Source organism: Lissotriton helveticus, chromosome 12 (genome assembly GCF_964261635.1).
Source record: "Lissotriton helveticus chromosome 12, aLisHel1.1, whole genome shotgun sequence".
Taxonomy (NCBI): domain Eukaryota; kingdom Metazoa; phylum Chordata; class Amphibia; order Caudata; family Salamandridae; genus Lissotriton; species Lissotriton helveticus.
In genome coordinates, this window is record NC_136073.1 from 305256891 (window position 1) to 305280293 (window position 23403).

General features: G+C 47.1%; 1 protein-coding gene and 3 pseudogenes across 4 annotated transcripts in view; all 4 read left to right on the forward strand.

Moving 5' to 3' along the window:
• The window catches only part of LOC144797772 (fatty acyl-CoA hydrolase precursor, medium chain-like), a 300448-nt gene that overhangs the window by 153877 nt on the left and 123168 nt on the right, over positions 1-23403 (forward strand). The gene's annotated exons all lie outside the window — the stretch shown is intronic.
• LOC144797777 (peptidyl-prolyl cis-trans isomerase A pseudogene) lies at positions 528-1139 on the forward strand (annotated as a pseudogene).
• On the forward strand, positions 6777-7323 carry LOC144797776 (peptidyl-prolyl cis-trans isomerase A pseudogene; annotated as a pseudogene).
• LOC144797775 (peptidyl-prolyl cis-trans isomerase A pseudogene) lies at positions 13006-13674 on the forward strand (annotated as a pseudogene).

The window sequence follows — 23403 nt, forward strand, 5'->3', positions numbered from 1 at the left end:
AGTCTGTGATGTAAGGTTCCTATTTCCCTATCAAAGTCGGGGTACATTAATTTCCCTGCCAGATCACTTGCCCTCTCTAACACTGGGAAGATACTAGCATACAATTTAGGTAATGATTCCTCTGATTCTTTTACCTTGGTCCATCTTATCCGCCTCCTCCCCTCTACGATGGCCAGATTGTTTTGGAACTCCTCTTCGCCAGTATTATTAGTCCCAGACCATTGGCAGTCCCAAGTCATGACTAGAGGGTTATGGTCACTTTTGCATCTTTCTCCTGTAGCAAAATTAGTCACCTTTTGCCATAGCTCCATACTAACCATGATATAGTCGATGGCCGAGGACTGATCAGGTCTCTTAAACGTTGGCCGACCGGGACTATCACTCGGGAAGCGGCCATTACAAGCCCTTAATGCAAAATTCAGGGTCAAAGATGGGTGGTTCTTTCTCTTTGTGCTCTCAACCAGGCAGGAGCTTCGAAGCAGACGAGCAGTAACCGCCAACACTGTTCAACCCATATAATCGCCACCATGGTTTGGAGGGTATTCTTTGATGTCACCGCTGATGGTGCCCCCCTGGGATGCATCGAAATGGAGCTCTGGGATGATGTCGTGCCAAAGATAGCCGAAAATTTCAAAGCCCTGTGCACAATGGAAAAAGGGTTTGGTTTCAAGGGATCGTGCTTCCACAGATTCATTCCCGAGTTCATGTGTCAGGGTGGTGACTTCATGAACCACAATGGAACCGGTGGAAAATCAATCTATGTTGCCAAGTTTGCTGATGAGAACTTCACACTCAAACATACTGGCGCTGGAATTCTGTCCATGGCTAATGCTGGGCCCAACACAAACGGTTCTCAGTTCTTCATATGCACTGCCAAGACCACGCGGTTGGATGGCAAGCACGTCATATTTGGCTCCGTCGTAAAAGGCATGGATGTTGTATGCGCAATGGAGAAGTTTGGCTCAAGCTCGGGCATGACGTCGAAAAAGATAGTGATTGCTGACTGCGGGATGCTGTCGTTTATTTCCTGGCTTACCTTCGATCATTCCTTGTGTAGCTGGTGAAAAGACCACCCATGCCACTTGGTTTAGTTTTCAGTCTTACTTGTGCGGTCCAATGAACTGCATCTGTTGGATTTCTCTGGCTTTTCCCCTTCATACCCTTTCCGAATGTCAATGTAGCCTGCAGAATTACATGAAAATCAAGAAATCAACTTCTGTATGATTGGTGGGCCTCTTCTGTATATAATTCAAGGGCGATACAGAGGGCCTTAAAGTGAATTTTTTGCTGCATCAACAGCCTGTGCAGGGATGCCAAAGCTGGCTATCCTATTGATGTTTAGGAATTTTGAATAGAATCATCGCTGCAGCCCTCTGGACTACTTGAAGTCTTGATAACATATGTTGTACTCCCTATATAAAGGGCGTTATCATAGTCTAACCTAGAGCAAATTAAACCTTTCAAAAATACTCTTCTAGTAGTAACTAGTGTAATACTTTCCTAACTCCTGTTAGAATAACGAAGTAGGACCCTGCCAAATACCTGGGCCTGCATGTTCATGGTAAGTTTGTTGTCCATCCATAAGCCAAGAATTGTCAGTGCTTGGACGGGGATCTCAGAGTCCCCTTGATACTCTGGCCAGAGAAGATCAGTTATGTTATGTTATGTTATGTTATGTTATGGTACTGCTATTTGTATAGCGCAACAGCTGCCCCAGCAAAGGGGCGTCACGGCGCTGTCAGCAAAGCAACAACACATAGGGAAGGCAGAGAATATACAATAGGAAATAGGTATGTTTTTATGGCCTTCCAGAAAGCCAAATAGTTAGTATGGCTTCAAATGTGAGTGGGCAGTGAATTCCAAAGGAGGGCTGCCCTGCTGCGGAAGGAACGGCCTCCTGCCCACACTTTCTGGAACTTTGGGACCCTCACAAGGTGCTGGCTAAGTGAACAAAGCTGGCGTGTGGGAACGTAGGGAATAACTAGGTTGGCCAGAATACCAGTAGTGTTGAATTTCAGAGCTTTAAAAGTGAAACAAAGGGCCTTAAATTCAATTCTCCTGGCCACCAGCAGCCAATGTAGCCGGTGGAGTGTGGCTGACACCAGGCAGGACCTGGGCAAGCCAATCAGTGATCTGGCTTCTGCGTTCTGTACACGTTGTAGCCGAGCAACCTCGGTCTTATTTTCCCATAAATACAGAGAACAGGCATAATCCAAACTGGACATTAAAGCTGACTGAATGATAGTCTGGCGCGTCGGCGGGACAAAAAACCCTAGTAGGGGTCTTAGCCTGCGTAAAAGCCCAAAGCAAGTCCCTGCTACTTTTTTAGTTTGGACTTGATAGCTGAGCGATGAGTCCAACCATACCCCCAAGTTTTTGATGGCTTGCTTAGGAGGGGGGGGGGCACTACCCAGGCTTTCTGGCCACCAAAGTTCACTCCATAGTCCCTGGTCCTTTCCCACCAACAACACCTCTGATTTACTAGCGTTCAGCTGGAGACAGTTGGCGGTCATCCACTCAGCGACCACCGCCAGATCACCCCAAAATTTCAGGGCATCGCTCTTGTTGTCGCTTGGGAGTGCCCCCACCAGCTGAGTGTCGTCGGCGTAGGAGACCATGGTCAGTCCCCTGTTTCTAGCCACCGCGGCCAGCGGTTGGACATAGAGATTGAATAAAAGGGGACCGAGGGAGGAACCTTGTGGAACACCTTGTTTAATGGGGTGAATGCCTGAGACAAAAGGGGGAACAGTAACCATAAATGACCTCTCACTGAGAAACGAAGTAAACCACTTCAAGGCTGAGCCGACAATCCCCGCCTCCCCAAGGTGTTGTAGCAGAATGGCATGAGACACTGTGCCAAACGCGGCACTGAGATCCAGAAGCATCAGCGCTGATGTTTGCCCAGCGCCCAGAGCACACCAGAGATGTTCTGTCACAGCCAAGAGAGCAGACTCCGTGCTGTGACCAGGTCGAAAACCATTCTGGGAGGAGTCCAACGTGCCAATTTCGACTGACTCACTGAGAGGACTGAGTTGACATGCGCCTCCGTTATCTTGGCTGGCCACAGGAGTAGTGAAATGGGGTGATAGTTTTCGGGCTTGGCCGAATCCAACAGAGGTTTTTTAAGTAAAGGTAGCACCTTAGCATGTTTCCACGCCTTGGGCACGATAGCGGTGGAAAGCGACATATTAATTACCTGCTTCAAGGAGTGCATAATCGTTCAACTTGCTGGGTTATTTCCGACCACCAGAACCTCTGTCTTCTCCTTATTCAGTTTCAGACTGCTAGCAGACATCCACTGAGATACTTCTTTTAAACATTGATGCACTCGAGCCGATGTGTGAACCGCATCAGGGTATGGCTATAATGATTTGTGCATCATCCACACACGACACAAGATCTAGGCAGTGAGCAGGAACAATCTCTGCTAGGGGAAGCACATAAAGATTAACCCCTTGGCAGCTGGGGTAATTGCCCCACGGTGCAGGGGCGGGGGGTCCGGGGCCCAGCTGTGCTCATGAGAAGCTCAGCTCATCATGACTCACAGTGGAGCTGTGCTCATTAGGAGCTGAGCTCATCACAGACTCATTAATTATCCCGCACAGGTGGGAAATTAGCCACGCGTGGGCGGGTCACGGCCGTTATGACGAGCTCCTCTCGTCATGAGCACAGCTCCACTGTGACTCATGACGAGCTGAGCTCGTCATGAGCATGGAAGGGGTTAAAAAGTGTGAGGCTTAAAAAGGACATCTGAGGAACCCCACCTCTAAGCCATTCTATACCATACCCACAAAATCCAACTCCCTTCATCCTCAGTATGAGGGTAGGATGAGAGACCGAGTTGAAAACTGCGCTCAGGTCTATCATGATCATAGCAGCAGAGCCACCTTGATCCAAGTTTACCACAGTTCCTTGGTCGGCACTAACAAAGCAGTCTCTGTACATACCTGAAGCCTGTTTGTATAAGTTGAAAAATATCATCTGCTTCCAGAAAGTCATACAAGTGTTTATTAACATGTTTTTCCACTATTTTACTCATCAGGAGAAGTGAAATAGATCTATATTTCTGCCAATAGTGGGTTGGCTGTTTTTTTTTTTAGGAGTGGTTTTACTATTGTCTGAATCCAGGGTAGAGAGATCGTACCACTCACTAGGGAGTGATTAAGGACCTTAATCAATAGGGGCAGAAGGATGCTGCTCCCTTTTTCAGTAGCACATCAGGATGTGCTGGATCATGTGGAGAGTCAGACTTAATCAAGTTTAGAATTGACTGCATGGTTTCTATTTTAAGTGTAGGGAACACTGTTAGCGTATGGCTATTTCATGGCCTTGTCAGGGGAGATTAATATGACGTAGTCGTTGTAGGAAGGAGATAAAGGATTTTGTTGACTTTGCTCCGAAAAAAATTAGCAAACATATTACAAAGTTCCTCTGATGATGGGGCTTGTAGAGCTAGGAGGAGCTTGTACAAGATAATTAACAATCTTAAACATTTCCTTGAGGGAGTTTGGTGCATTCTATATTTTATCCTTGAAGTAAGTCATTCTGGGCTGTCTTATAGCACGTTTGTAGTCCTTTAAGGCTATTCTCTATCCCATTTTGCAGGGATAGTTAAATATTTTTCCCCATTCCCTTTCCATTATTTTTGCTTCTCTTTTCAGTTTTGTTAGCTCTGGGGTATACTATGGAGCCATTAATTTTGTCCGATTACCTCTGCAAGGTCTGTATGTGTCAAGCAAGTTCAGAGAATTATTTATCCAACTCTCTAGAGTATTGTGCCTTTTGGTAATATCGACCTTCAAGATGGGTGCAGGCTCTGTAAGTGAGCTCATCCACTCACTGTCAGTCCTAAATATTCAAAAACACTGACACGCTCCAGTGGAGTATCATTCATAACTGGGTGGGGGTAGGAAGAAGATTTGGCGCTAAACACCATATATTTTGTTTTGTTGATATTAACTTGGAGTTTCCTCTTTTTACAAAAATCTGTAAATTCCCTTAATACTCTGCATCCCCATGGGTGACTTTGAAAGCAGCAGGGTATCATCTGCAAACATCAATGCGGGAAATTTGCGGAAGCCTATTTTTGGGGAATCAAGATCCTTTGCGTGGTAGAGATCTTCCACTAAACCATTGAGGAAGAGCGAAAAGAGGGTTGGCGCCAGTACACAACCCTGACGGACCCCCTTATCAATCGGGAATGGGGCCGTCAGTTGTGCGTCTTTTCCATACCTCACTCTGGCATAAGTGCCCTCATGAAGGCGTTGCAGTTGTAAACAGAGATAAGGTGGAACCCCCATGGTGTCCAAGATCTTCCATAGTTGATCTCGGTCGACCATGTCGAAAGCTGACTTCAAGTCAACAAACGTGAGGTATAAACTCCCCTGCTCTAGTATTACATGTTTCCCGTGAATCAGCTGTAACCTGAATAATTGATCCACTGTAGACATCTTGGCCCTGAAGCCTGCTTCAAGAGGGGTCAGTATAGCCTATTCTTCGATCCATTCCTGCAATCTCCCCAACAATAACCTCCCATATAGTTTTTACGGAACGTCAATAAGGCTAATAGGCCTGTAATTCGAAGGTTCCAATGGGGATCCCTTTTTGTAGATTGGGACAATCTCAGCGCCAGCCCACGTCGGCGGCGCAGGGACACCGTACTGAATTCCATTGAAAAACGCTACAAGGTAGGGAGCCCAGATTAGCTGCTCACTTTTAAATAAGTCACCCGGGATTTTATCCAATCCTGGGGCTTTATTGGGTTGCAATTTAGCCAGGGTGGATTCCACTTCTCCCAATACAAATGGGGTGAATCAAGTAGACTTCGGGGGTTAAAATTACAAACTGGAGTGTTATTTAAATTTGATTCTAAGGGGGAAGTAGAGTACGGATCCTTAAATCCTTAAAATACGAGAACCAAGTGCCCTCGTCAATGTTAGGGTCAAGTGTAGTTCTACCTTCAACTTTCCCGTGGTGGACAAGATTCCAAAAACTTTTACTGTCTTTGTGATCAAGGGCCCTCTTGATTTCTTGCCACTTGGCTGTTTCCCATTCAATTTTTGCATTTGAGCCGGTACTCTTGTGGGCCTTCCTAGCTTCCCTAATACCTAGATTTTCGGACCCCTTCAATTCTGTCAAAAGGGCCTGTTTCGCTACCCTGCATGCTTTAGTATACCATGAATTCCTGGGGCTCCAGATTTAAGACTATTCGAGCCACTCCTAAAAAAAAAGACAGCCAGAGCCTCAGTAAGTCTGTGATGTAAGGTTCCTATTTCCCTATCAAAGTCGGGGTACATTAATTTCCCTGCCAGATCACTTGCCCTCTCTAATACTGGGAAGATACTAGCATACAATTTAGGTAATGATTCCTCTGATTCTTTTACCTTGGTCCATCTTATCCGCCTCCTCCCCTCTACGATGGCCAGATTGTTTTGGAACTCCTCTTCGCCAGTATTATTAGTCCCAGACCATTGGCAGTCCCAAGTCATGACTAGAGGGTTATGGTCACTTTTGAATCTTTCTCCTGTAGCAAAATTAGTCACCTTTTGCCATAGCTCCATACTAACCATGATATAGTCGATGGCCGAGGACTGATCAGGTCTCTTAAACGTTGGCCGACCGGGACTATCACTCGGGAAGCGGCCATTACAAGCCCTTAATGCAAAATTCAGGGTCAAAGATGGGTGGTTCTTTCTCTTTGCGCTCTCAACCAGGCAGGAGCTTCGAAGCAGACGAGCAGTAACCGCCAACACTGTTCAACCCATATAATCGCCACCATGGTTTGGAGGGTATTCTTTGATGTCACCGCTGATGGTGCCCCCCTGGGACGCATCGAAATGGAGCTCTGGGATGATGTCATGCCAAAGATAGCCGAAAACTTCAAAGCCCTGTGCACAATGGAAAAAGGGTTTGGTTTCAAGGGATCGTGCTTCCACAGATTCATTCCCGAATTCATGTGTAAGGGTGGTGACTTCACGAACCACAATGGAACCGGTGGAAAATCAATCTATGTTGCCAAGTTTGCTGACGAGAACTTCACACTCAAACATACTGGCGCTGGAATTCTGTCCATGGCTAATGCTGGGCCCAACACAAACGGTTCTCAGTTCTTCATATGCACTGCCAAGACCACGTGGTTGGATGGCAAGCACGTCGTATTTGGCTCCGTCGTAAAAGGCATGGATGTTGTATGCGCAATGGAGAAGTTTGGCTCAAGCTCGGGCATGACGTCGAAAAAGATAGTGATTGCTGACTGCGGGATGCTGTCGTTTATTTCCTGGCTTACCTTCGATCATTCCTTGTGTAGCTGGTGAAAAGACCACCCATGCCATTTTCAGTCTTACTTGTGCGGTCCAATGAACTGCATCTGTTGGATTTCTCTGGCTTTCCCCCTTCATACCCTTTCCGAATGTCAATGTAGCCTGCAGAATTACATGAAAATCAAGAAATCAGCTTCTGCATGATTGGTGGGCCTCTTCTCTATATAATTCAAGGGCGATACAGAGGGCCTTAAAGTGAATTTTTTGCTGCATCAGCAGCCTGTGCAGGGATGCCAAAGCTGACTATCCTATTAAGGTTTAGGAATTTTGAATAGAATCATCGCTGCAGCCCTCTGGACTACTTGAAGTCTTGATAACATATGTTGTACTCCCTATATAAAGGGCGTTATCATAGTCTAACCTAGAGCAAATTAAACCTTTCAAAAATACTCTTCTAGTAGAAGGTAGTAACTAGTGTAATACTTTCCTAACTCCTGTTAGAATAACGAAGTAGGACCCTGCCAAATACCTGGGCCTGCATGTTCATGGTAAGTTTGTTGTCCATCCATAAGCCAAGAATTTTCAGTGCTTGGACGGGGATCTCAGAGTCCCCTTGATACTCTGGCCAGAGGAGATCAGTTATGTTATGTTATGTTATGGTACTGCTATTTGTATAGCGCAACAGCTGCCCCAGCAAAGGGGCGTCACGGCGCTGTCAGCAAAGCAACAACACATAGGGAAGGCAGAGACTATACAATAGGAAATAGGTATGTTTTTATGGCCTTCCAGAAAGCCAAATAGTTAGTATGGCTTCGAATGTGAGTGGGCAGTGAATTCCAAAGGAGGGCTGCCCTGCTGCGGAAGGAACGGCCTCCTGCCCACACTTTCTGGAACTTTGGGACCCTCACAAGGTGCTGGCTAAGTGAACAAAGCTGGCGTGTGGGAACGTAGGGAATAACTAGGTTGGCCAGAATACCAGTAGTGTTGAATTTCAGAGCTTTAAAAGTGAAACAAAGGGCCTTAAATTCAATTCTCCTGGCCACCAGCAGCCAATGTAGCCGGTGGAGTGCGGCTGACACCAGGCAGGACCTGGGCAAGCCAATCAGTGATCTGGCTTCTGCGTTCTGTACACGTTGTAGCCGAGCAACCTCGGTCTTATTTTCCCATAAATACAGAGAACAGGCATAATCCAAACTGGACATTAAAGCTGACTGAATGATAGTCTGGCGCGTCGGCGGGACAAAAAACCCTAGTAGGGGTCTTAGCCTGCGTAAAAGCCCAAAGCAAGTCCCTGCTACTTTTTTAGTTTGGACTTGATAGCTGAGCGATGAGTCCAACCATACCCCCAAGTTTTTGATGGCTTGCTTAGGGGGGGGGGGGGGGCACTACCCAGGCTTTCTGGCCACCAAAGTTCACTCCATAGTCCATGGTCCTTTCCCACCAACAACACCTCTGATTTACTAGCGTTCAGCTGGAGACAGTTGGCGGTCATCCACTCAGCGACCACCGCCAGATCACCCCAAAATTTCAGGGCATCGCTCTTGTTGTCGCTTGGGAGTGCCCCCACCAGCTGAGTGTCGTCGGCGTAGGAGACCATGGTCAGTCCCCTGTTTCTAGCCACCGCGGCCAGCGGTTGGACATAGAGATTGAATAAAAGGGGACCGAGGGAGGAACCTTGTGGAACACCTTGTTTAATGGGGTGAATGCCTGAGACAAAAGGGGGAACAGTAACCATAAATGACCTCTCACTGAGAAACGAAGTAAACCACTTCAAGGCTGAGCCGACAATCCCCGCCTCCCCAAGGTGTTGTAGCAGAATGGCATGAGACACTGTGCCAAACGCGGCACTGAGATCCAGAAGCATCAGCGCTGATGTTTGCCCAGCGCCCAGAGCACACCAGAGATGTTCTGTCACAGCCAAGAGAGCAGACTCCGTGCTGTGACCAGGTCGAAAACCATTCTGGGAGGAGTCCAACGTGCCAATTTCGACTGACTCACTGAGAGGACTGAGTTGACATGCGCCTCCGTGATCTTGGCTGGCCACGGGAGTAGTGAAATGGGGTGATAGTTTTCGGGCTTGGCCGAATCCAACAGAGGTTTTTTAAGTAAAGGTAGCACCTTAGCATGTTTCCACGCCTTGGGCACGATAGCGGTGGAAAGCGACATATTAATTACCTGCTTCAAGGAGTGCATAATCGTTCAACTTGCTGGGTTATTTCCGACCACCAGAACCTCTGTCTTCTCCTTATTCAGTTTCAGACTGCTAGCAGACATCCACTGAGATACTTCTTTTAAACATTGATGCACTCGAGCCGATGTGTGAACCGCATCAGGGTATGGCTATAATGATTTGTGCATCATCCACACACGACACAAGATCTAGGCAGTGAGCATGAACAATCTCTGCTAGGGGAAGCACATAAAGATTAACCCCTTGGCAGCTGGGGTAATTGCCCCACGGTGCAGGGGCGGGGGGTCCGGGGCCCAGCTGTGCTCATGAGAAGCTCAACTCATCATGACTCACAGTGGAGCTGTGCTCATTAGGAGCTGAGCTCATCACAGACTCATTAATTATCCCGCACAGGTGGGAAATTAGCCACGCGTGGGCGGGTCACGGCCGTTATGACGAGCTCCTCTCGTCATGAGCACAGCTCCACTGTGACTCATGACGAGCTGAGCTCGTCATGAGCATGGAAGGGGTTAAAAAGTGTGAGGCTTAAAAAGGACATCTGAGGAACCCCACCTCTAAGCCATTCTATACCATACCCACAAAATCCAACTCCCTTCATCCTCAGTATGAGGGTAGGATGAGAGACCGAGTTGAAAGCTGCGCTCAGGTCTATCATGATCATAGCAGCAGAGCCACCTTGATCCAAGTTTACCACAGTTCCTTGGTCGGCACTAACAAAGCAGTCTCTGTACATACCTGAAGCCTGTTTGTATAAGTTGAAAAATATCATCTGCTTCCAGAAAGTCATACAAGTGTTTATTAACATGTTTTTCCACTATTTTACTCATCAGGAGAAGTGAAATAGATCTATATTTCTGCCAATAGTGGGTTGGCTGTTTTTTTTTTTAGGAGTGGTTTTACTATTGTCTGAATCCAGGGTAGAGAGATCGTACCACTCACTAGGGAGTGATTAAGGACCTTAATCAATAGGGGCAGAAGGATGCTGCTCCCTTTTTCAGTAGCACATCAGGATGTGCTGGATCATGTGGGAGTCAGACTTAATCAAGTTTAGAATTGACTGCATGGTTTCTATTTTAAGTGTAGGGAACACTGTTAGCGTATGGCTATTTCATGGCCTTGTCAGGGGAGATTAATATGACGTAGTCGTTGTAGGAAGGAGATAAAGGATTTTGTTGACTTTGCTCCGAAAAAAATTAGCAAACATATTACAAAGTTCCTCTGATGATGGGGCTTGTAGAGCTAGGAGGAGCTTGTACAAGATAATTAACAATCTTAAACATTTCCTTGAGGGAGTTTGGTGCATTCTATATTTTATCCTTGAAGTAAGTCATTCTGGGCTGTCTTATAGCACGTTTGTAGTCCTTTAAGGCTATTCTCTATCCCATTTTGCAGGGATAGTTAAATATTTTTCCCCATTCCCTTTCCATTATTTTTGCTTCTCTTTTCAGTTTTGTTAGCTCTGGGGTATACTATGGAGCCATTCATTTTGTCCGATTACCTCTGCAAGGTCTGTATGTGTCAAGCAAGTTCAGAGAATTATTTATCCAACTCTCTAGAGTATTGTGCCTTTTGGTAATATCGACCTTCAAGATGGGTGCAGGCTCTGTAAGTGAGCTCATCCACTCACTGTCAGTCCTAAATATTCAAAAACACTGACACGCTCCAGTGGAGTATCATTCATAACTGGGTGGGGGTAGGAAGAAGATTTGGCGCTAAACACCATATATTTTGTTTTGTTGATATTAACTTGGAGTTTCCTCTTTTTACAAAAATCTGTAAATTCCCTTAATACTCTGCATCCCCATGGGTGACTTTGAAAGCAGCAGGGTATCATCTGCAAACATCAATGCGGGAAATTTGCGGAAGCCTATTTTTGGGGAATCAAGATCCTTTGCGTGGTAGAGATCTTCCACTAAACCATTGAGGAAGAGCGAAAAGAGGGTTGGCGCCAGTACACAACCCTGACGGACCCCCTTATCAATCGGGAATGGGGCCGTCAGTTGTGCGTCTTTTCCATACCTCACTCTGGCATAAGTGCCCTCATGAAGGCGTTGCAGTTGTAAACAGAGATAAGGTGGAACCCCCATGGTGTCCAAGATCTTCCATAGTTGATCTCGGTCGACCATGTCGAAAGCTGACTTCAAGTCAACAAACGTGAGGTATAAACTCCCCTGCTCTAGTATTACATGTTTCCCGTGAATCAGCTGTAACCTGAATAATTGATCCACTGTAGACATCTTGGCCCTGAAGCCTGCTTGAAGAGGGGTCAGTATAGCCTATTCTTCGATCCATTCCTGCAATCTCCCCAACAATAACCTCCCATATAGTTTTTACGGAACGTCAATAAGGCTAATAGGCCTGTAATTCGAAGGTTCCAATGGGGATCCCTTTTTGTAGATTGGGACAATCTCAGCGCCAGCCCACGTCGGCGGCGCAGGGAGACCGTACTGAAGACCATTGAAAAATGCTACAAGGTAGGGAGCCCAGATTAGCTGCTCACTTTTAAATAAGTCACCCGGGATTTTATCCAATCCTGGGGCTTTATTGGGTTGCAATTTAGCCAGGGTGGATTCCACTTCTCCCAATACAAATGGGGTGAATCAAGTAGACTTCGGGGGTTAAAATTACAAACTGGAGTGTTATTTAAATTTGATTCTAAGGGGGAAGTAGAGTACGGATCCTTAAAATACGAGAACCAAGTGCCCTCGTCAATGTTAGGGTCAAGTGTAGTTCTACCTTCAACTTTCCCGTGGTGGACAAGATTCCAAAAACTTTTACTGTCTTTGTGATCAAGGGCCCTCTTGATTTCTTGCCACTTGGCTGTTTCCCATTCAATTTTTGCATTTGAGCCGGTACTCTTGTGGGCCTTCCTAGCTTCCCTAATACGTAGATGGTCGGACCCCTTCAATTCTGTCAAAAGGGCCTGTTTCGCTACCCTGCATGCTTTAGTATACCATGAATTCCTGGGGCTCCAGATTTAAGACTATTCGAGCCACTCCTAAAAAAAAAGACAGCCAGAGCCTCAGTAAGTCTGTGATGTAAGGTTCCTATTTCCCTATCAAAGTCGGGGTACATTAATTTCCCTGCCAGATCACTTGCCCTCTCTAATACTGGGAAGATACTAGCATACAATTTAGGTAATGATTCCTCTGATTCTTTTACCTTGGTCCATCTTATCCGCCTCCTCCCCTCTACGATGGCCAGATTGTTTTGGAACTCCTCTTCGCCAGTATTATTAGTCCCAGACCATTGGCAGTCCCAAGTCATGACTAGAGGGTTATGGTCACTTTTGCATCTTTCTCCTGTAGCAAAATTAGTCACCTTTTGCCATAGCTCCATACTAACCATGATATAGTCGATGGCCGAGGACTGATCAGGTCTCTTAAACGTTGGCCGACCGGGACTATCACTCGGGAAGCGGCCATTACAAGCCCTTAATGCAAAATTCAGGGTCAAAGATGGGTGGTTCTTTCTCTTTGCGCTCTCAACCAGGCAGGAGCTTCGAAGCAGACGAGCAGTAACCGCCAACACTGTTCAACCCATATAATCGCCACCATGGTTTGGAGGGTATTCTTTGATGTCACCGCTGATGGTGCCCCCCTGGGACGCATCGAAATGGAGCCCTGGGATGATGTCATGCCAAAGATAGCCGAAAACTTCAAAGCCCTGTGCACAATGGAAAAAGGGTTTGGTTTCAAGGGATCGTGCTTCCACAGATTCATTCCCGAGTTCATGTGTAAGGGTGGTGACTTCACGAACCACAATGGAACCGGTGGAAAATCAATCTATGTTGCCAAGTTTGCTGACGAGAACTTCACACTCAAACATACTGGCGCTGGAATTCTGTCCATGGCTAATGCTGGGCCCAACACAAACGGTTCTCAGTTCTTCATATGCACTGCCAAGACCACGTGGTTGGATGGCAAGCACGTCGTATTTGGCTCCGTCGTAAAAGGCATGGATGTTGTATGCGCAATGGAGAAGTTTGGCTCAAGCTCGGGCATGACGTCGAAAAAGATAGTGATTGCTGACTGCGGGATGCTGTCGTTTATTTCCTGGCTTACCTTCGATCATTCCTTGTGTAGCTGGTGAAAAGACCACCCATGCCACTTGGTTTAGTTTTCAGTCTTACTTGTGCGGTCCAATGAACTGCATCTGTTGGATTTCTCTGGCTTTCCCCCTTCATACCCTTTCCGAATGTCAATGTAGCCTGCAGAATTACATGAAAATCAAGAAATCAGCTTCTGCATGATTGGTGGGCCTCTTCTCTATATAATTCAAGGGCGATACAGAGGGCCTTAAAGTGAATTTTTTGCTGCATCAGCAGCCTGTGCAGGGATGCCAAAGCTGACTATCCTATTAAGGTTTAGGAATTTTGAATAGAATCATCGCTGCAGCCCTCTGGACTACTTGAAGTCTTGATAACATATGTTGTACTCCCTATATAAAGGGCGTTATCATAGTCTAACCTAGAGCAAATTAAACCTTTCAAAAATACTCTTCTAGTAGAAGGTAGTAACTAGTGTAATACTTTCCTAACTCCTGTTAGAATAACAAAGTAGGACCCTGCCAAATACCTGGGCCTGCATGTTCATGGTAAGTTTGTTGTCCATCCATAAGCCAAGAATTTTCAGTGCTTGGACGGGGATCTCAGAGTCCCCTTGATACTCTGGCCAGAGGAGATCAGTTATGTTATGTTATGTTATGTTATGTTATGGTACTGCTATTTGTATAGCGCAACAGCTGCCCCAGCAAAGGGGCGTCACGGCGCTGTCAGCAAAGCAACAACACATAGGGAAGGCAGAGACTATACAATAGGAAATAGGTATGTTTTTATGGCCTTCCAGAAAGCCAAATAGTTAGTATGGCTTCGAATGTGAGTGGGCAGTGAATTCCAAAGGAGGGCTCCCCTGCTGCGGAAGGAACGGCCTCCTGCCCACACTTTCTGGAACTTTGGGACCCTCACCAGGTGCTGGCTAAGTGAACAAAGCTGGCGTGTGGGAACGTAGGGAATAACTAGGTTGGCCAGAATACCAGTAGTGTTGAATTTCAGAGTTTTAAAAGTGAAACAAAGGGCCTTAAATTCAATTCTCCTGGCCACCAGCAGCCAATGTAGCCGGTGGAGTGTGGCTGACACCAGGCAGGACCTGGGCAAGCCAATCAGTGATCTGGCTGCTGCGTTCTGTACACGTTGTAGCCGAGCAACCTCGGTCTTATTTTCCCATAAATACAGAGAACAGGCATAATCCAAACTGGACATTAAAGCTGACTGAATGATAGTCTGGCGCGTCGGCGGGACAAAAAACCCTAGTAGGGGTCTTAGCCTGCGTAAAAGCCCAAAGCAAGTCCCTGCTACTTTTTTAGTTTGGACTTGATAGCTGAGCGATGAGTCCAACCATACCCCCAAGTTTTTGATGGCTTGCTTAGGAGGGGGGGGGGCACTACCCAGGCTTTCTGGCCACCAAAGTTCACTCCATAGTCCATGGTCCTTTCCCACCAACAACACCTCTGATTTACTAGCGTTCAGCTGGAGACAGTTGGCGGTCATCCACTCAGCGACCACCGCCAGATCACCCCAAAATTTCAGGGCATCGCTCTTGTTGTCGCTTGGGAGTGCCCCCACCAGCTGAGTGTCGTCGGCGTAGGAGACCATGGTCAGTCCCCTGTTTCTAGCCACCGCGGCCAGCGGTTGGACATAGAGATTGAATAAAAGGGGACCGAGGGAGGAACCTTGTGGAACACCTTGTTTAATGGGGTGAATGCCTGAGACAAAAGGGGGAACAGTAACCATAAATGATCTCTCACTGAGAAACGAAGTAAACCACTTCAAGGCTGAGCCGACAATCCCCGCCTCCCCAAGGTGTTGTAGCAGAATGGCATGAGACACTGTGCCAAACGCGGCACTGAGATCCAGAAGCATCAGCGCTGATGTTTGCCCAGCGCCCAGAGCACACCAGAGATGTTCTGTCACAGCCAAGAGAGCAGACTCCGTGCTGTGACCAGGTCGAAAACCATTCTGGGAGGAGTCCAACGTGCCAATTTCGACTGACTCACTGAGAGGACTGAGTTGACATGCGCCTCCGTGATCTTGGCTGGCCACGGGAGTAGTGAAATGGGGTGATAGTTTTCGGGCTTGGCCGAATCCAACAGAGGTTTTTTAAGTAAAGGTAGCACCTTAGCATGTTTCCACGCCTTGGGCACGATAGCGGTGGAAAGCGACATATTAATTACCTGCTTCAAGGAGTGCATAATCGTTCAACTTGCTGGGTTATTTCCGACCACCAGAACCTCTGTCTTCTCCTTATTCAGTTTCAGACTGCTAGCAGACATCCACTGAGATACTTCTTTTAAACATTGATGCACTCGAGCCGATGTGTGAACCGCATCAGGGTATGGCTATAATGATTTGTGCATCATCCACACACGACACAAGATCTAGGCAGTGAGCATGAACAATCTCTGCTAGGGGAAGCACATAAAGATTAACCCCTTGGCAGCTGGGGTAAGTGCCCCACGGTGCAGGGGCGGGGGGTCCGGGGCCCAGCTGTGCTCATGAGAAGCTCAGCTCATCATGACTCACAGTGGAGCTGTGCTCATTAGGAGCTGAGCTCATCACAGACTCATTAATTATCCCGCACAGGTGGGAAATTAGCCACGCGTGGGCGGGTCACGGCCGTTATGACGAGCTGAGCTCATCACAGACTCATTAATTATCCCGCACAGGTGGGAAATTAGCCACGCGTGGGCGGGTCACGGCCGTTATGACGAGCTCCTCTCGTCATGAGCACAGCTCCACTGTGACTCATGACGAGCTGAGCTCGTCATGAGCATGGAAGGGGTTAAAAAGTGTGAGGCTTAAAAAGGACATCTGAGGAACCCCACCTCTAAGCCATTCTATACCATACCCACAAAATCCAACTCCCTTCATCCTCAGTATGAGGGTAGGATGAGAGACCGAGTTGAAAGCTGCGCTCAGGTCTATCATGATCATAGCAGCAGAGCCACCTTGATCCAAGTTTACCACAGTTCCTTGGTCGGCACTAACAAAGCAGTCTCTGTACATACCTGAAGCCTGTTTGTATAAGTTGAAAAATATCATCTGCTTCCAGAAAGTCATACAAGTGTTTATTAACATGTTTTTCCACTATTTTACTCATCAGGAGAAGTGAAATAGATCTATATTTCTGCCAATAGTGGGTTGGCTGTTTGTTTTTTTTAGGAGTGGTTTTACTATTGTCTGAATCCAGGGTAGAGAGATCGTACCACTCACTAGGGAGTGATTAAGGACCTTAATCAATAGGGGCAGAAGGATGCTGCTCCCTTTTTCAGTAGCACATCAGGATGTGCTGGATCATGTGGAGAGTCAGACTTAATCAAGTTTAGAATTGACTGCATGGTTTCTATTTTAAGTTTAGGGAACACTGTTAGCGTATGGCTATTTCATGGCCTTGTCAGGGGATATTAATATGACGTAGTCGTTGTAGGAAGGAGATAAAGGATTTTGTTGACTTTGCTCCGAAAAAAATTAGCAAACATATTACAAAGTTCCTCTGATGATGGGGCTTGTAGAGCTAGGAGGAGCTTGTACAAGATAATTAACAATCTTAAACATTTCCTTGAGGGAGTTTGGTGCATTCTATATTTTATCCTTGAAGTAAGTCATTCTGGGCTGTCTTATAGCACGTTTGTAGTCCTTTAAGGCTATTCTCTATCCCATTTTGCAGGGATAGTTAAATATTTTTCTCCATTCCCTTTCCATTATTTTTGCTTCTCTTTTCAGTTTTGTTAGCTCTGGGGTATACAATGGAGCCATTAATTTTGTCCGATTACCTCTGCAAGGTCTGTATGTGTCAAGCAAGTTCAGAGAATTATTTATCCAACTCTCTAGAGTATTGTGCCTTTTGGTAATATCAACCTTCAAGATGGGTGCAGGCTCTGTAAGTGAGCTCATCCACTCACTGCTATCTAAATTAGACCTGGGACGCCTAAGCCTTTAAAGGGGGGACAGGCTTAGATGTTTGTTTAGGGATTTTGATCCCTAGAGGAATTATGTAATGGTCTGACCACAGTATAGGGATGGTATCCTAAGTAGTCAGATCGGGGATATTAGTAAACACGGGGTCCAGAAGGTGACAGCAGTTATGTGTGGGTCCATTAATGATTTGCCTTAGCTGCAATGCATCTAAGTTTTGAATCAGCCGTTTAGCGCTTTTGCCACCAGTTGCTTCAAAATGGAGGTTGAGAGCCCCTAATATAGTGAAATTTGCTTTGCGAAGGCAACATTCTGCCACTATGTCTGATAATGCTTGAACAAACTGGGATGCTGCCTCTGGAGGCCTGTACATCACAATGTTTAAGAAGGTAAAAATGGGTGAGAGTTCTAGTGAAAATTGCAGACCTCACAGCCCATAATATTGATGGGTGTGAAAGTCTCCATCAATTCTTCTTTGAAAAATATAACTACCCCACACTGTCTTTTATCTTTCCTATTATAGTTTTCTATGGAGTAGCCCAATGGAAGGGCCACAACTATATCTGGGGTTGCCCCCTCTTTCAGCAAGGTTTCTATCAAAAACATGACATCTGGCCTTTTGTCATCTAGAAAAATTAATTAGTCTGTGCTATGTTGTGAGAAGTTGGTCTGGTATATGATGTCCACTAATTAAAGTGAAAAACCAAAGGTGGTGATGGACGGAGCATTGACAATACAAACACTCACCCCCAGTCAACTGATCTGGGTTTAATCCATCACTGTTCTTTAGCTCACTCCGCCACCCCAGTTCTGACATCATCCCATCATCCCCTTTTGTATCGCTTTGTTCGCCCTAAGTGTGGAAGGGTATGCTCAGACGTGAGTACCTTGCTCACTTGGCCACTGGATTCAAGATAGCCTGGCTGATGAGGATTATGAATCCGAAACCGGTCCCAGGATGCTTGTTTCCGGTCCAGGGAAGACATGGCTTGGCAGTTCGGGCTGGACTGTTCCCATGAGGCACAGGGTCAGACTGATTTGCATATGGCCATGTCTGAACTGGGGTGGCTGAGTGAGCTAAAGAATGGTGATGGATTAAACCCAGATCAGTTGACTGGGGTTGAGTGTTTGATTTGCTCAAACGCTCCGTCCATCATCCCCTTTTGTATTGCTTTGTTCGCCCTAAGTGTGGCAGGGTATGCTCAGACGTGAGTCCCTTGCTCACTTGGCCACTGGATTCAAGATAGCCTGGCTGATGAAGATTAGGAATCCGAAACTGGTCCCAGGATGCTTGTTTCCGGTCCAGGGAAGACATGGCTTGGCAGTTTGGGCTGGACTGTTCCCATGAGGCACAGGGTCAGACTGATTTGCATATGGCCATGACTGAACTGGGGTGGCTGAGTGAGCTAAAGAATGGTGATGGATTAAACCCAGATCAGTTGACTGGGGGTGAGTGTTTGATTTGCTCAAATGCTCCGTCCATCATCCCCTTTTGTATCACTTTGTTCGCCCTAAGTGTGGCCGGGTATGCTCAGACGTGCGTTCCTTTGCTCACTTGGCCACTGGAATCAAGATAGCCTGGCTGATGAGGATTATGAATCCGAAACGTGTCCCAGGATGCTTGTTTCCGGTCCAGGGAAGACATGGCTTGGCAGTTCGGGGTGGACTGTTCCCATGAGGCAAAGGGTCAGACTGATTTGGATATGGCCATTTCTGAACTGGGGTGGCTAAGTGAGATAAAGAATGGTGATGGATTAAACCCAGATCAGTTGACTGGGGGTGAGTGTTTGATTTGCTCAAACGCTCCGTCCATAATCCCCTTTTGTATCGCTTTGTTCGCCCTAAGTGTGGCAGGGTAAGCTCAGACGTTAATCCCTTGCTCACTTGGCCACAGGATTCAAGATAGCCTGGCTGATGAGGATTATGAATCCGAAACCGGTCCCAGGATGCTTGTTTCCGGTCCAGGGAAGACATGGCTTGGCAGTTCGGGCTGGACTGTTCCCATGAGGCACAGGGTCAGACTGATTTGCATATGGCCATGTCTGAACTGGGGTGGCTGAGTGAGCTAAAGAATGGTGATGGATTAAACCCAGATCAGTTGACTGGGGGTGAGTGTTTGATTTGCTCAAACGCTCCGTCCATCATCCCCTTTTGTATTGCTTTGTTCGCCCTAAGTGTGGCAGGGTATGCTCAGACGTGAGTCCCTTGCTCACTTGGCCACTGGATTCAAGATAGCCTGGCTGATGAAGATTAGGAATCCGAAACTGGTCCCAGGATGCTTGTTTCCGGTCCAGGGAAGACATGGCTTGGCAGTTTGGGCTGGACTGTTCCCATGAGGCACAGGGTCAGACTGATTTGCATATGGCCATGACTGAACTGGGGTGGCTGAGTGAGCTAAAGAATGGTGATGGATTAAACCCAGATCAGTTGACTGGGGGTGAGTGTTTGATTTGCTCAAATGCTCCGTCCATCATCCCCTTTTGTATCACTTTGTTCGCCCTAAGTGTGGCAGGGTATGCTCAGACGTGCGTTCCTTTGCTCACTTGGCCACTGGAATCAAGATAGCCTGGCTGATGAGGATTATGAATCCGAAACGTGTCCCAGGATGCTTGTTTCCGGTCCAGGGAAGACATGGCTTGGCAGTTCGGGGTGGACTGTTCCCATGAGGCAAAGGGTCAGACTGATTTGGATATGGCCATTTCTGAACTGGGGTGGCTAAGTGAGATAAAGAATGGTGATGGATTAAACCCAGATCAGTTGACTGGGGGTGAGTGTTTGATTTGCTCAAACGCTCCGTCCATAATCCCCTTTTGTATCGCTTTGTTCGCCCTAAGTGTGGCAGGGTAAGCTCAGACGTGAATCCCTTGCTCACTTGGCCACAGGATTCAAGATAGCCTGGCTGATGAGGATTATGAATCCGAAACCGGTCCCAGGATGCTTGTTTCCGGTCCAGGGAAGACATGGCTTGGCAGTTCGGGCTGGACTGTTCCCATGAGGCACAGGGTCAGACTGATTTGCATATGGCCATGTCTGAACTGGGGTGGCTGAGTGAGCTAAAGAATGGTGATGGATTAAACCCAGATCAGTTGACTGGGGGTGAGTGTTTGATTTGCTCAAACGCTCCGTCCATAATCCCCTTTTGTATCGCTTTGTTCGCCCTAAGTGTGGCAGGGTATGCTCAGAGGTGCGTCCCTTGCTCACTTTGGCCACTGGATTCAAGATAGCCTGGCTGATGAGGATTATGAATCTGAAACGTGTCCCAGGATGCTTGTTTCCGGTCCAGGGAAGACATGGCTTGGCAGTTTTGTGCCGGCACGGGTTCACCCCGCCAGTTTCCAAGTGATTTCTGGCCTCCAGACACGGTAGTTAAACCTCTACCAATCTCCTCGGTTCGCAACCTGGGAGCCATGCTCAATAATAAGTTGAGTTTGGAAACCCAGGTGGCAAAAACAGTGGGGACTTGTACTGCCTTGTTACGTTCCCTGCGTAAAATCATGCCACTCCTCCCTGCACAGGCTCGGGCGTCAATAGTCAGGTGTACAATACTTAGTCGCCTTGACTACTGTAACGCCCTGCTCCTCGAGTCTCCAGTCACGCTGGTGGACCGACTCCAAAGAATTCAATCTGCCGCCGCCAAGCTGGCTCTTGGATGGACGAGGAGGTCCTCGGCCTCTGCGGCCCTGGCCGAGCTACATTGGCTGCCCTTAAAGCAGCGTGTGGCATTCAAGTCCCTCTGCATTGTCTTTAAGGCTCTGCATGGACTGGGGCCCAAACCTTTGCAAGCTCTGTTTCGGTGGTACACCCCCACTAGAGACTTACGATCCTCATCTGCTCGCCTGGTAAAAGTGCCTAGATTCTTCAAAGCCAGAACTGGGGGCAGGTCCTTCAGGGTCGCAGCGGCCAAGTTATGGAATAGTCTGCCCTCGGATATTCGCCAGATCCCTCATCTTCTTCCATTCAGGAAGCGCATTAAGACCTGGCTATTCCCCTAAAATTCTCTGCCTGCCTGACAGACACCTCGGTTTTCTTTATTCTTTTCCTTCAGTAGAGTATTCTCTAGCGCCAGGAAGCCTGCAAGGTATCAGTTGCGCTCTATAAATAGCTAAAATAAAAAAAAATAAAAAAAAATAAACAGTTCGGGCTGGACTGTTCCCATGAGGCACAGGGTCAGACTGATTTGCATATGGCCATGTCTGAACTGGGGTGGCTGAGTGAGCTAAAGAATGGTGATGGATTAAACCCAGATCAGTTGACTGGGGGTGAGTGTTTGATTTGCTCAAACACTCCGTCCATCATCCCCTTTTGTATCGCTGTGTTCGCCCTAAGTGTGGCAGGGTATGCTCAGACGTGAGTCCCTTGCTCACTTGACCACTGTATTCAAGATAGCCTGGCTGATGAGGATTATGAATCCGAAACCGGTCCCAGGATGCTTGTTTCTGGTCCAGGGAAGACATGGCTTGGCAGTTCGGGCTGGACTGTTCCCATGAGGCACAGGGTCAGACTGATTTGCATATGGCCATGTCTGAACTGGGATGGCTGAGTGAGCTAAAGAATGGTGATGGATTAAACCCAGATCAGTTGACTGGGGGTGAGTGTTTGATTTGCTCAAACGCTCCGTCCATCATCCCCTTTTGTATCGCTTTGTTCGCCCTAAGTGTGGCAGGGTATGCTCAGACGTGAGTCCCTTGCTCACTTGGCCACTGGATTCAAGATAGCCTGGCTGATGAGGATTATGAATCCGAAACCGGTCCCAGGATGCTTGTTTCCGGTCCAGGGAAGACTTGGCAGTTCGGGCTGGACTGTTCCCATGCGGCACAGGGTCAGACTGATTTGCATATGGCCATGTCTGAACTGGGGTGGCTGAGTGAGCTAAAGAATGGTGATGGATTAAACCCAGATCAGTTGACTGGAGTGTACCTAAGTACATGCATAGCATTTTACGGAGAAAGCAGATAGACTGGGGTTCTGATTAGCAGGGTCCCAGTCAGACTAGTCAAAAACAGTGTAACATGAAGCAAAAAGTGGGTATAACTATAAGAAGCAGATCCTACGTTCCGACATGTGTTTTGAAAGTGACCCTACAATTCAATGTTTGAAATGGGCAGCATCTCTGGCTCCTGCCGGACGTGCGCAGACAGGCTTTGCTTCGGTTCACCCGCTGCGCAAATGCGCCGTGGTGGGGTTTGAATACTGGGCCGGATGTTAAAAGGAACAACTAGGCTGCCTCCCAAGATGGTGGCGTATGAATGGCAACAGGGAAGTGGCTCTCAAGACAGCCATAATGCTCCTACTAAAAAGAAAACAGGCCGTGCCTCGCCCTAAGGTGCAATGAAGAGTTAAAAGATTAGAAATAACCAAGTTTTGATTGTTTTAAAACAGCAAAAATCCTGTTAGCAGCAAGAATGTAAAGTGCAGGCTAGTACCCCCGCGTGCTGGTGCTTCACGTTTGCACAGCAGTGGGGTTTAAATACCGGGCTGGCCATCAAAAAAACAACTTGACGGGCTCCCAAGATGGCGGCTGTGAATGGCAACAGGGAAGTAGCTCTAAACACGGCCACAATGTTCCTACCAGGAAACAGGCCCTGCCCCCGCCCCAAAGTGCAATTTAAAGTTAAAGGTCAAAAATAACCAAGTTAAAAAAAAAACAGAAATACTGTTAGCAGCATGAATATAACATGCAGACAAGTAACTCGGCATGATGGTGCTTCAGGTACAAATTGCAGTAGGGTTTAAATACTGGGTCAGATGTCAAGACGAACAACTAGACCACCTCCCAAGATGGTGGCTATAAATGGCAACAGGGAAGTGTTTCTAAACACGGCCACAATGCTCCTACTAAAAAAACAGGTCCTGTCCCACTTTAAAGTGCAATTAAAAGGTAAAAGATTAAAAATAACCACGTTAAAAAAAAGCAGAAATCCTGTTGCAAGCAAGAATGTAAAGTGCAGGCAAGTACCTCGGTGTGTTGATGCTCTATAAAT